At 39.2% G+C, this 13,808-nt stretch overlaps 1 protein-coding gene and 1 pseudogene across 10 annotated transcripts in view; both read right to left on the reverse strand.

The window, feature by feature from the left end:
- Nucleotides 1-13,808, reverse strand: part of LOC101287598 (nuclear RNA export factor 2-like) — a 544,209-nt pseudogene that overhangs the window by 429,036 nt on the left and 101,365 nt on the right.
- LOC101286095 (nuclear RNA export factor 3) overlaps nucleotides 1-13,808 on the reverse strand; it is a 383,514-nt gene that overhangs the window by 147,150 nt on the left and 222,556 nt on the right. The gene's annotated exons all lie outside the window — the stretch shown is intronic.

Here is a 13,808-nt window from a genome sequence, read left to right on the forward strand (position 1 = left end):
AGTTGTGGCACACGGGCTTAGTTGCTCCGTGGCATGTGGGATCTTCCCAGACCAGGGATCAAACCCATGTCCCCTGCGTTGGCAGGTGGATTCTTAACCACTGCACCACCATACTATTAGTTACCTAGAAACTTACATTATTCCTTCTTACTATAATTATGAATTTTTCTACTTGTCCTGGTATTCTGATTTATATTTTTTGCTTTATGCCTTTAGGTGCATATAAATAAAGGATTAGGATACCATCTGGTGGATTGATCTTTTCTCTTTATTAAATGTCCCTCTTTATCTATACAAGTGAGTGTCCATTGCCTTGAATTCTACCTTGTTTGATATTTTAAAAGTGGTACCAGAATTCTTACAGATACAATTTGCATAATATACCTTTCAACATTCTCTTGGTTCCACCCTTTCTCTGTTCTTATATTCAACGTGAATCTTATATAACCATCTCGTAGTTTTATTTTACTGGAATACTGAGAGGCCGAGTGGAGATTTAGACCCAATTAGAAGTGACAAGTTCCAACACCTGGACTCTTAGAGCCTGAGCTGTATTGCTTCCCTGAATATTGCAAGTCCTCTCTCTTCTTGGTCTCCATGCTCTCCTTGGCTGATCCCATTCACTTCTGCAGTTTTCAATACAATTCCACATGTCTAGCCCAAACTACTCTTTGGCCCTACAGACTTTTATTCAATTCTCTAGTGGAACTTTCCTCCTGAATGTCCCAAACTTACCTCAGTCTCAACAGGTCCAAAATTTGTTCCACCATTAATCAAGATTAACACTGTTTCTCTGTCCCAGGCTTCCAGCTCAGTGATGTTCAAGCTGCAATGCTGGCTCTGGTCACAAAGGTGACCCTTTACTTTTTAAGTTTCTTCAATAGACATCCAAGTTTTGCTAAAAGAGAAAAATAAATCTGTCCTTATTTTTAAAAACAAGTTAGGAGATATTATCTACCCCACAGTACCTATTCAGTTCAGTTTTGAAAATGTATATGAATCAAAGAGATTGACAAAGTCTACTTGGCACATTCTTTCCCACAAAATATGCATTCGTACAACAAATGCCTATCTTCACGCATTGCTGACAGGTGACTTAATTTTCTCCTGGAAAGCTTTTCTCTGTGTCCTTGCTTCTACTTCTTCATAGTTTCTGCTCTCCCCTAATTTCATCTTCCTCACAAGTTGGACTTAACATGATTACCTCTCCAGTCAGAGACTCCCATTGTTTTCCTTTTTGCTTCCCAACATCGATTGCCTGATTATCTCTACTATGCCCAGTTTTATTCAATGTGAGAGAAAATACAATTCCTCTTAGAAGAAACAGTGGGATTAGGATTTGCTGTTACTAAAATATGTTTCAAAACAACAAAATTTTAAAATTATATTTAAGAAAATAGGTGGCTGTCTCTAGGTGTTCCTTAACTCCTTGGACTTAACATGATTACCTCTGAAGTCCTCAATCTTAGGGACTCCTTTTTTTTTTTTTTTTTTTTTTTTGCAGTACACAGGCCTCTCACTGTTGTGGCCTCTCCTGTTGCGGAGCACAGGCTCCGGACGCGCAGGCTCAGAGGCCATGGTTCACGGGCCCAGCCACTCCATGGCATGTGGGATCTTCCCGGACCGGGGTATGAACCCTTGTCCCCTGCATTGGCAGGTGGGCTCTCAACCATTGATCCACCAGGGAAGCCCTAGGGACTCCTTTTTTTTCCTTTTGCTTTTTTTCCTTTTTGGTTCCCAACATCGATGGCCTGAATTTCTCTACTATGCCTAATTTTATTCAATGTGAGGGGAAACCCGTCTCCCTTTAGAGGAAACAATAGAATTGGAATTTGCCACTACTAAGATATCTAAAAAACAGCCATTTTAAAATTATATTTAAGAAAATAGGTGGCTGTTCCAATCATTGCTTTAATGGATTAGGTATTTGTTTTATTGAAAGGCTGAGAGCACTGATTCTGGACCCAATAGTTTGGGCTATATCCTGGCTTTAAAACTTACTAGCTATACAACTACAGATAATTTGCTTCATCTGTATGTGCCTCAATTTCCTCCTACATAAAATGGGTACATTGATAGTATAGCCCTCACAGATTTCTTCTGAGGAACGGATTGATTAGTACCTGTAAATAGCTGAGAACACTGTCTCTAACATGGCGCACGCTAAAAGGATGTTATGAATATTGTTATTATTACCATTTTTCTGCATAGTCCAAACTAACATGATGACATATATATATTCAGAATTGTTTTAATGGCAATAAGATTATAACTGTACAAAAATAAAATCTAAAACCCAGACATTGAAGTAAATAACAGCAGAAAAATTACATTTTATCACACATCAATTCCCACATGTCTTCAAAGATGAATTCCTTTATGTCTTTTTCTATTTGTGTATGCACATTCCCATATATATTTATGCACCTTACTTTCTTGATTATTAGATTACAGCATCAGCAACATACACCATTGATTCAGTAACACCTTTTTTAAGAAAAAATAAAACTATCACATAAAATCTACACATGTATTTTATGATATATTTCAATGTGAGAAATGTTGAAAGATTCTAAAAAATTGATCCTAACATAGAATAAGACAATTTAGGTCATGTGATATATGCATCGCTGGAATCTCTGACATTTTGATGTATTTCCTTGCAGTCTTTTTCTAGGCCTATTTGTTGTGTCCCCCTGAAATTCATATGTTGAAACCTAATCCCCACTGTGATGGTAATTGGAGTTTGGGCCTTTAAAATGTGATTAAGTCTTGAGGATGGAGCCCTCATGAATGGGATTAGTGCCACTATAAATGATACCCCAGCAACCTCCCTTGCTTTTTCCACAGTATGAGGGCACAGAAAGGAGATTGCAGTCTACGAATCAGGAAGCAGGCCCTTTCCAAAAACCAAATCTGCCAGTGCCTTGATCTTGGACTTCCTACCCCTAGAACAGGGAAAAATAAACTTCTGTTATTTAAGCCATCCAATCCATGGTATTTTTGTTATCACAGCCCAAATGAACTAAGGCAGTACTTAATATAACTGTTTCCACTGTACCACCAGTGGTTATCCAGTGTTAGTACACATCAGAATCTCTCAGGGAAGCAAGTTAATAATACATGTTCTGTGGCCCAGTTGGAAGTATGATTAATTCATGTAATCCAGAGAAGGGTGCCAAAGTCTACATTATTAGCAATAGAGAGTGTTACCAAGACCAAGCTCCTACTGTTCGCCACAGACAAGGCCAATAAATTAAGAGACAAGGTGTTGGGGCAAGGAATATCGACTTTATTTGTAAGCCAGCAGACTGAGAAGATGGCAGACTAGTGTCCCAAAGAACCGTCTTACCACAGTTAGAATTCAGGCTTCCTTTATACAAAAAGAGGAGAGGGTGTGGCTGATTGTTACAAACTTCTTGGTGCCCACCAGACCCCGGAGGGGACGTGATAATCCTTTGTTCTTGCAGCTATCCAGGTAGGTCTGGTCACGATGTTCCTGTAAACCTCCAACAAGACAAGTGTTATTCTCTGTTCTACAACTTTTATCTCTATATGGAAAGTCAAGCCTGGGAGGCAGAGCCTTGAGAAAGGGGCTATTATGTATATTTCAGGCTACAGGCAACATTCCTTTACAAAGGTACAGAGCCAGCATAACTAAGCACAGGCAACAGAGCACAAAAGTTAGAGCTAAAGAAGTAGATCCAATATGGAGTCAGGTTTGTTCTTCTCTGTTACAATAGGAGATTCTAAATCAGGCAGTCTGTGTGACACACTATGCAAATCTCGCTAAATTTCATTCGTGTTTTAATTTAGCGTGTCATCTGGCCTCTACTACGCTCCCTAGGAAATGCATGTCTTTGCCTCTAGAGAAATGAAATGACTTACCTGCTGTTCTTTAGTCAAGAGCAGAACTAGGTAAAGGACTTGAGGATCCCCACAGAGTCAAAATGGCCATATTAAACATTTATTCAACATTTACAATATGTCAAACATTGTAATAGACACTAGGAGTATAAGGTTGATAAAGAGTACATGCTATGAGAATGGCACAGTTCTGCAGAGGAGTAATTGCTAACACATTTAGGAATTTTTTTTTATCTCACAAAATATTTTAAACTCTTTCATGTAGGGATAATATCAGATTTGGCTAATGTTACTCAGTTTTGATTAAAGAAAGTGAATATCTCTGTAACTTATTTACTTCATGTGTGTCTGTTGCCCTAGTGAGTGGGTCTGCCAAGAATTTTTTGTATGAGAGACTGTAGAGTGTCCTGAGAGAGAAGTCACCTCTGGAAATAACATGGCAGTCAATGTTGTCACCATCTGGAGATTATTCTTGTAAATTTTTACTAGCAGAAAAGAAATATAGGCTTTATTATAATTTATATTATAATTAAGGTAATAAGTGGCTGACTCCAACTGTTCAAGTCATTATTTTGTTTTATTCATGTCTTGACCCAGCACTCTCCACCCAAATGGAATCATGTCTGAGTCCCTAGAGAGCAGAGGACCTATAAGTAAAATAAGAAATTCCTGTTTTTACTAAGACCTTGGCTAAGATATTATTTGCTGAGGCACTTTTGTGTAGTACCCACCTTCATAAGTGTAACAATGATCTCACAGAAATCAGGAAGCCTTTGTCACCTTGAGGACTCCAAAACCTCTGTCAGCAGAAGGAATAAGATGAAGGAGAAATGACAGTAGAGTCTGGAAGACATGGCAGTATCCAGAGGAGGGTGGCACCTACTTCTCAGTCGCCTGAAATTGTTCCTGGGCATAGGTTAGATATCCCTCAGTCCTCCCTAAGTATCACTGCAGTGGGGGTTCTGAAAGGGCAGGGGAGTCAGGTAGGGTCCAAGTCAACAAAGTTCACACATAGGGTACCTCATCTGATCCGCTCAGCAGCCCTGGGAGGTAAATAGTATTCTCTTTTCACGAATGACAAGGGTGACCCTTTAAAAGAATGTCAGGGTGATAAATACTAGGGTTATATTGCTAAAAAAGAAATTCTAAAAAATAACCTTGAAATGCATGTTTTGTTCTTTTAACAAGTTTTTATTAAATGACACTTGTTTAAAAAGCTGATTGACACATGACTTTTATTACTTTTATTACATTTAAGGGTATAAGTAATAAATACAAATTTTGGGAAAATACAGTTATCAAAGAGAAAGAAATTAAATCATTAAAAATTATGCCATCTAAAGATAAACACCCACATTTTAGTATATATACTTTAAGACTCATTGTTAATATATATAATACATAAATATATATGCTCTAAAATGAAGCAACGATAAATTTACACACTGCTTTCTAACTTTTTTTTCTCTTTTGAAACAGACAATGAACATCTTTCTATTCGAATGGGTGAAACACCTCTGCTGACAAAGAAAAACTTGTGGCTTTGGTCTGAATTCAATATTCAAATAGATGCTGACAATACTGAAAGTTTTGAAGCAATTGAATGAGTAAAATTACACCAAGAAAAGGCAAATAAACAGAAAACAAGGTTGAAAAGTATTAACCTCAGAGAAAACCTCAGTTTTCAAGGCATAAGGAAAAATTCCTCATGGTGGCAATGATGAGGGTGGTCCTACTAAGGCCAGATAAACTATACCTTAACTTCATTGCCCTGAGTTTAACTCTCTCATCTTTTCCGTGAAACTTTCGGTATCATCTGCATCTCCGTCTATGTCTATCACATTAATATTATTGACAAGCCTAAAATCCTGGGAAAGCAGAGCCCAACCCCTTCTAATATTGCCTTCAGGCTTCTAGCTTTCATTCCCTCCCACAGGGCGAGCTTCCTCTCCATTCTCCACAGGGGCAGGATCTCCTCCTTCTTTTTCCTTTTCCTTTTTTTCCTGGGGAACATTTTCCATGTTGAGATTTTTATCCCCCTGCTTATTCCACTTTGGACTCCATTACTCGTAGGAGACAAGAGGCAAGCGAAAGGACTGAATGCTTGACGGGAAGATCAGCACCGAGGACAGAGGTCCTACTATGCACCTTTCAAGATTCAGATTTTAATGGTTTCTGAAATTCTATTTTTCCCACCTAAGAGAGACTCGTGCGCCCTCCAGGGGGCCTCCAGACGGAGCTCCGTCTTCCCGCTCGCTTCTCTCTCCTTCCTCCTTTAAAACTCACCATTTTTTCCTGTACGTAGATACTTCCCCAGGCGTATGCAGGCACAAAAAGGGAAGGATCTGGAGGGGAGCTTCAGGCTGGGCTCTGTTCCCTCCCCCCACCACTGTCCCTCGCATCGACTGCGCCTTTCCTTGCTGTCTCCTCCGCTGCCGCCGCATTTTCGCTTGACCCGGCGAACATCAGACCAGCGGATGGTTGGGGTCGGGGAAGCGGGGGCTGCTGCAGCAAGAACTCAGTGCGGACCTGCAGCCGCCCGGCCCTTCCCGGACCCGTCCGGCGTCTCCCAAAACTATATATCCCAGCTTTGTCCCTCCTTTATCCATAGCCATCCTCAGCCTTTGGTACTCCTCCTCTTTTAAATACCCACAATGTTGGACGAGGGGTGACTATTTAAAGTAAAACTTTCACTCTCTGTGTCTCTTTGTTTCCTCCTCCGGTGATTAGTTTCCACACTCCTACTACCAAAATGTTTGGCACCAAAATGGATGTGGGACACTGGGAGCAGGGGCTGAGTGGAAAGCTTTCCAGAATATACCTGTGTCCATATTCATAAACTGCTTGCTCCCAGGACCACTCAAAATGGACTTTGGGTAAGGAAGGTGTGACCAGAAAACAGACTCTGACCCACTTGAGGATTCTGCCCTCAGGCCCCAGCCATCCTGGTGCCAGGGTTACCCCAAGCCTCTTCAGTCGGAACACAAACTTACAGCGTTCTGGACTGGACCGTTGCTTTTCCCCGCATTCCTTGACCAGAAGTTTTTCCTCCTCTGCAACAGGAATCATTACTCAGAGGATACAAAAGACAGGAAGAAAGGGATTTGGGCCCAGGTAGACTCTCATCAAGGGACACTAAAGGAGTTCAGGTTCCTGATCCTGCCTCCCACCCAAGCAAGGCAGCGGGAACACTCAACCCCTCCTCCTCTTGTCACCCTGGATTTGGAATGTCTCTTTTTCCATCTTGGCATTTCAGGAGGTCAGATGCAGTGTAAGAGAGAGGCAGCATTTTCTCTTGGAGTTATTGTCCACTTAATCTTCTTGTGGGATTAGCCCTTTCCCTTGTTCTAACTGCTCCGCAACCTGCTCCTCCCCAGAACCTCCTCTCCTGGTAGTCATTATTATTTTTCCCCTGAAGCCCTTACCTGCACCTAAGTGGCCAGAAAGCTAGGTATCAGGAAAGGAGGCTGGGAGTGGAAAATTATCTTTCTTCTATGTACTTTTATGTTCCAATTTTTTAATTTAAAATGTTTTGTTTTTACATTTCAGAAATACGATACTTACATGTGGGGAGGAAGAGTATGGGTATTCATCCTAAGACTTCTCTTTTCGTTGGAGTGCTTTGTTATTTGGCTAACTTAACATATATCAAATAGAAAACATTTTCCATCGGGCTTCCCTGGTGGTGCAGTGGTTAAGAATCCGCCTGCTAAGGCAGGGGACACGGGTTCCAGCCCTGGTCCGGGAAGATCCCACATGCCGCGGAGCAGGTAAGCCCGTGCGCCTCAACTACTGAGCCTATGCTCTAGAGCCCTCGAGCCGCAACTACTGAGCCCATGTGCCACAACTACTGAAGCCCACGCGCCTAGAGCCCGTGCTCCTCAAAAAGAGAAGCCACTGCAATGAGAAGCCCGTGCAGCAACGAAGAGTAGTCCCCACTCACCACAACTAGAGAAAGCCTGCGCACAGCAACGAAGACCCAATGCAGCCAAAAATAAATAAATAAAATTTAAAAAAAGAGTCCTCTTTAAAAGTCATGAGGGACACAAAATAATTTAAAAAAAAATATTTTCCATCAGCTACAAAGGAAAGAGCAATTTTTTAAAACATGTTAATTGTTCACAATCTTTAAGACATACTCTTTGGGGAGAAAAGTAATTTACAATAAAATATAAGATTTTCTACTAAATAGGAAATCCTTCATAATTTGGTCATGTTTATATTTATCATTTACAGAATGCTTCTAGTGATATTTCCCAAATAGCTTTAAAAAAACAGGCTAATTATTTTGAAAATTTTAAACCTAAATTTTTCGAAAACAAATCAACATTTTACATGTTAAGAAATTAATCCCTGTAGAGCCTCAGTAATTGTCTTATTTTTGTCATTTTAGAAAAATAATCTATCTCTTCCACTTTGAGGAGTTTTTAATGTTCATAAATACTAATTGGCTCAGTTATGTTCTGTTAGAGGGATGCAGCCTGCTAGGCCTCTCACCTCTGGCCTCTTTACCTCCAGGAAACCCAGGAGGAGTCTAGCCCTGCATCAGGGTTGCTGCCTGCCAGTCCATCCCCATACTGATGTCCCCTCAGCCAGGCTTAGGCCAGTGTCCAAGGAACTCTCACCAGCTGACAATATTAATTAACCTGGACCAGGTGTTCTCAACTAGGGAAGTCTGTGGACCACCTGAGATTCTATGCAAATTTGTCCAAGTTTGGGGTTAGTGGGGTACGTGCACTTTTGTGGGAAGAGGGTTTGTACCTTAGGAACCTGAGAAAGCCTGATACATGAGCAGGGCACGTTACGGGGAAGCTGAAGCTATGAAACAGAGACAAGACAAAGGAGAAGTAGGGGATGTGAGAGGAAGGGAGAAGAGACTGGGTCCACAGCTGAACCAAGTTAATGGCAGAACATTAAAAATGCTCAGGCCCTAACTTCTAGAGGTCCATTCGAAACTGGCTGTTAATTCTCAGATTTCCTCAAGATCGTAGTCTTCTTTACTATCTCATAAATTCTCACCATGGATCTGCCTCAGCTGAGCTGGCCTAAGTCTCTATTCCTTACAACCAATGAGACTAACTGAAACAATAGTTATCTATCTGTAATAAAATGTTCCTAAAAAAATCAACAAAACAACAGTAGTTATCACTGCCTGAAAACTGGTGAAAAGACATCAGTAGGGTATTGAGCAAAGAAGACATCTATCTGGAAAATAAGTGTAAGTTATTCAGCTTCAGTATTTAGAAATATAATTGATATCCTATTTACAGGTCTACTGTACTCATTAGTTCTGGTGACTTTTTTTTTTTTTTTTTTTTTTTTTTTGCTGTACGCGGGCCTCCCACTGCTGTGGCCTCTCCCGTTGCCGAGCACAGGCTCCGGATGCGCAGGCTCAGCGGCCATGACTCACGGGCCCAGCCGCTCCGCGGCATGTGGGATCTTCCCAGACCGGGGCAAGAACCTGTGTCCCCTGCATCGGCAGGCGGACTCTCAACCACTGCGCCACCAGGGAAGCCCCCTGGTGACTTTTTTGTAGACTGTAGGATTTTCTAAATTGGCAATCATGTCATCTATAAATAAGAAAGTTTTACTTCTTAAAATATATATATACAAATTAAAACTTCAAGGTATTCTTATTCCCTTGTCAAATTGGGGAATTTTAAAAAAGAAAAAACACCATCCATTTTATATGAGAACATCCACATGGGCTGTAAGTACACGTGTAAATTTGTTGAATTATCTTGTTGGCCCTTTAGGCAATACACATAAAAAAATCATAAGATTTTTCAGACTTTTAGACCTAGCAATTTCACTTTTAGAAATATTTCCTTAGGGAATAATGTATGTTTGAGAGTCATGAAATAAATGAAATTGAGTGTAGATTTTGAGGGTTTTCTTTCCTTCTGTGTGTGTTTTTAAATATAACTGGAATAATTTTATACACATTGTTTTATAACCTGCTTTTAAATAGTATTTGTTGCCTTTATTTGCAAAAGTAAAACATTTTCACTGAAAAAAAGTCAAGGAACTATACATAAATGCCATTTGTCGAGCAGAGCCAGAAATACAATCCTTTCTTGCTCTATTCATATATATTTTTAAAAGCATTGAATTGGTAACTAAGACTATTTTATAATCTGCTTAAAATATTATATTAGTGCCAACAATATTACTTTTAGCAAAAAAAATTCCTAAAGAAATGATTTCTCACAGGGTAAAATTTGGAAAGAGATACCTCCTGTCTAATGTATGACTAGTACTACAGCTTGATTATCTCAAACTTGAATTGGAGGGAGGCATAGTCAGAGCATGGGGAGAAGAGCCTTGTTTTAATGGATACTAGTCACTAATGGGGCAAGGGAAGCAAATGTGAGGCATCCAACCATTGCAAGGACCCCACACCTCAAACAGGTAGTGGAGGCCTTGAATCAAATTCTGCTCTGCTACAGAGAAGTACATATGCGAAATGTGTGTCATAAGATAAGGTCATACTGTTTGCAGACTATTCTTTATTATAGAATTTACACATACCCACTGAGAAAATGTAGAAGAATCTACAAAGAAGTATATAAAATAATATATAAATCACCTATATGCCCACCAATCACCCAATCATACCCACTTCTAATATTTTGGTGTATACATATAAATATCTACTCATATATATTATTTTTTAATGGGACCTTCTGCAGTTTACCATTTATAATCTGTTTTTTTCACCTACCAATATATTATAAAACACTTTCATTTCTATATATATATATGACTATCTTATATTTGTCAGATATTTTGTTTCTTCTGCATGTTTTCAAAGTTTTATCTCAATCATTTTTTGAATGTTATTAATTAATGCATACCTATTAAAGATAAATTTTAAATATATAAATGCAACACTTAGAAAGGAAAAGTTCCTTTTATATTGACTACTCATTTCAAATATATCCTATCGGAATAGTTCAGTATATATTCATTCAAATTTCTAATATGATAGAGAAACACAGGAAGACTCCACAGTAAGTTGACACTGGATATAACATGATTGGCGATGGGCATGGGGAAAGGGGAAAACGTAAGGATGATGTTTAAGATTGAGTGCTGAGTAAACAACTGTTATGAGGTGCCATCAAAACACAGCGAGTCTCTAATGGACTTGGGTTGTGTAGCAAGCTAACCAAATAGGCTCACATCAGTAATTTCATTCATCTCTCAATAATATAACCCAGAATTTTACAGGAATGAATTTTGTGGACTTTACTAATCATGCTATGGTAGAATTTCTTTATTTACTTATATTTCAAATACACAAAAATAAATATATGTATGCTGTGACAAACATGTACTACCACATATATTAACCTTCAATTTTTCTTCTTTCTTAACAATATATGTTGGACATTTTTTCATGTGAGTAAATATAACTCCACCTTATTATTTTTCATCACTGCATAGTATTGCATTAGTGAATTATCAAACTTTTCTTAAACCAATCCCCTTTTAGGAATATTTAGTTTTTTCCTTTAAAAAAATCTATTACCACAACTACAACATTGACCATATTTGGCATGGGAGTATTTCAGCATGATAAAACACTAGAAGAGGAAGTGATGTGTCCAAAAGCACATATATTTTAAGGTTAAATATTGCCAAAATGACCTCCAGAAATGCACTATTTTATTCTATCTTTTATTATTTTTGCATCTTGCTTGTACTTTTACTTTTTAAATTGAGGTATAAATGACAGATAACACTATATTAGTTTCAGGTGTACAACACAGTGATTCAATATTTGTATATATTGCAAACTGATCACCACAATAAGTTTAGTTCACATTCATATATTATTTTATATTCTCAAAAGTGCATGTGAATGTTTGTTTTTCCATACCCTCACCAACTCTGAATATGATCAATATTTTTCAGTTTTTCTAATTGCATAGGTGGAAAATTAACTCATGTTCTCAATAGATCTCATTTTAATTCTTAGAATTCTATGTTATGGTTGTTACATAATTAATTTAACCTGTTCCCCATTGTAAGCCGTTTAATTTGCTTCTTAATTGCACCTTTTATAAAGAATTGTGTCGAATATCCTAATAGTCATTCTCCATTTCTAAATGGTACATACTGTTGGTGCAGTTTGATTTGTTTAAACAGAATTATGAAGTTTGCCTTCTTTAACTTGTAGCAAAATCATCTGGGAGAATCGTTGGTTTATGAGAATGCATACACACGTGTGAATGTGCAGGTGCATATGTACATGCTTGGGCACATGTCATTTCCTAGAACAATTCTCTTTCCTTCATTGCTGCCTTTCACCTGTGGCTTCTCTTTGCATATTCAGGTCCAACTCAAAGGATTGATGCCAGGAATTCAGGTCTACAAAGTAACCGTGTTGTTGTAAATCATTGTGACTACTGTTAAATATTTCCTCAGGGTGAATGCCTAAGAATGGATTTACAGGCTCAAAGGGAATGCATATTTAAGTATTTAGCAACTGCCTAAGAACTATCCATAAAGGTTGACCAATTCAGATTCTGTAACCTGGAAATAAGGGAGAAAGTCCTTGGGAGTAGTGCAGAGCTTGTCAAAAAGTGCTTGCACTGAACCTGCTTTCGGACAATAGCCACCATCAAGAGACAAATAACCCTTAAGGAGGAACGAGTGGACTTGACCCAGCAAGGCAGCATGAGACAGGCCAGGGTAATGGTAAGGCCACAGGGCCTAGGTTCAGTCAGACTGGTCTCCTCTTTCCTTCCCCCCTCTATCTAGGTCTTACCCACCCTGTGAGGCCCAGGTCAAGGTCTTTTACCTCCATGAGGCTTCCTCTGGCTATTTTGGGCTAATTGGCCTTTGCCTTCTCTGAGCTCCTATTGGCCTGGCAGTACACCCTTTCCTTTAGCCCTTTCTCCAAATGGCCTCATATGAAGGGGGTTCTGCCTTTCCAGCTGTATCATCTACTCCAACCCTAGCGTGAACCCAAAGGGGATGTGGGTCACTATCAGGAGGATAGATCTGGAGAAGAGGCATGAGCAAGTCTTGCATTTGGGCTCCAGGTGCTTTGGGCAGGATATTCTAGGGTCCTAGGTATCTAGAATGTGGTTTAGAAGGATAGAAGTGAAGTTTCCAAGTAATCACATCTTCTTGCCCCATCGACTCTTCACTACCTGGGGAAGAGGGCGTCTAGAGGACCAAACCAATTACTTCTTGGCAAATACCACCACCAAGACTCTGGAGTCAGACATTACTTTTTGTCATTTTGAATCCTTTTCCCCAAACGAAATCCTAATATAATTATAATAATAGTTTGTACTTTTAAAGCACTTACCATATGCCAGGCACTATTCTCAGGACTGTACACATACTGCCTCACTTAACTAAAGTAATTCTGTCTTTGTCTTTTCCGACTATAAAAAGATAAAAATTTGTTAAAAAGAAAACCACAGGCCCCAAACCACATCTCTGTGCTAAAGCCTATGATACCAAACCTAGATTTAATACCTGACCTAATTGCAGTTTCAACCTCTCCCAGAAATGTAATCTTAAATCAACCAGTCTGGAATTTTCTGGTCAAGCAACAGTAAGGTAATCTGTGGCACAGGCTCCTCCATCTCCCAGAGAAAGAAGAAGCAATCTGCATGATAAAACCCTTGCTGCTCCCTTCCTCTCCCCTCGCCCCCCAAAAAGTTGTCCTGGCCTAAAAATAATCCTTTCTTTTATTTTGCTAATAGCTCCCTTTCCCCACTCTCCTGACTATAAAAACCTTCCATTTTGTACAACCCGTGCGAGCGCCCTTCTAGCTGCTAGATGGGTTGCTGCCCTGTTCATGAATTGCTGTATAAAGCCAATTAGCTCTTCACATTTACTCAGCTGAATTTTGTTTTTTTCAGTTACTTTTCAAAAAATATAGAAAAGTATTAAGAATAAAGTAAAAAACTACACTA

This window comes from Orcinus orca, chromosome X (genome assembly GCF_937001465.1).
Source record: "Orcinus orca chromosome X, mOrcOrc1.1, whole genome shotgun sequence".
NCBI classification, from domain to species: domain Eukaryota; kingdom Metazoa; phylum Chordata; class Mammalia; order Artiodactyla; family Delphinidae; genus Orcinus; species Orcinus orca.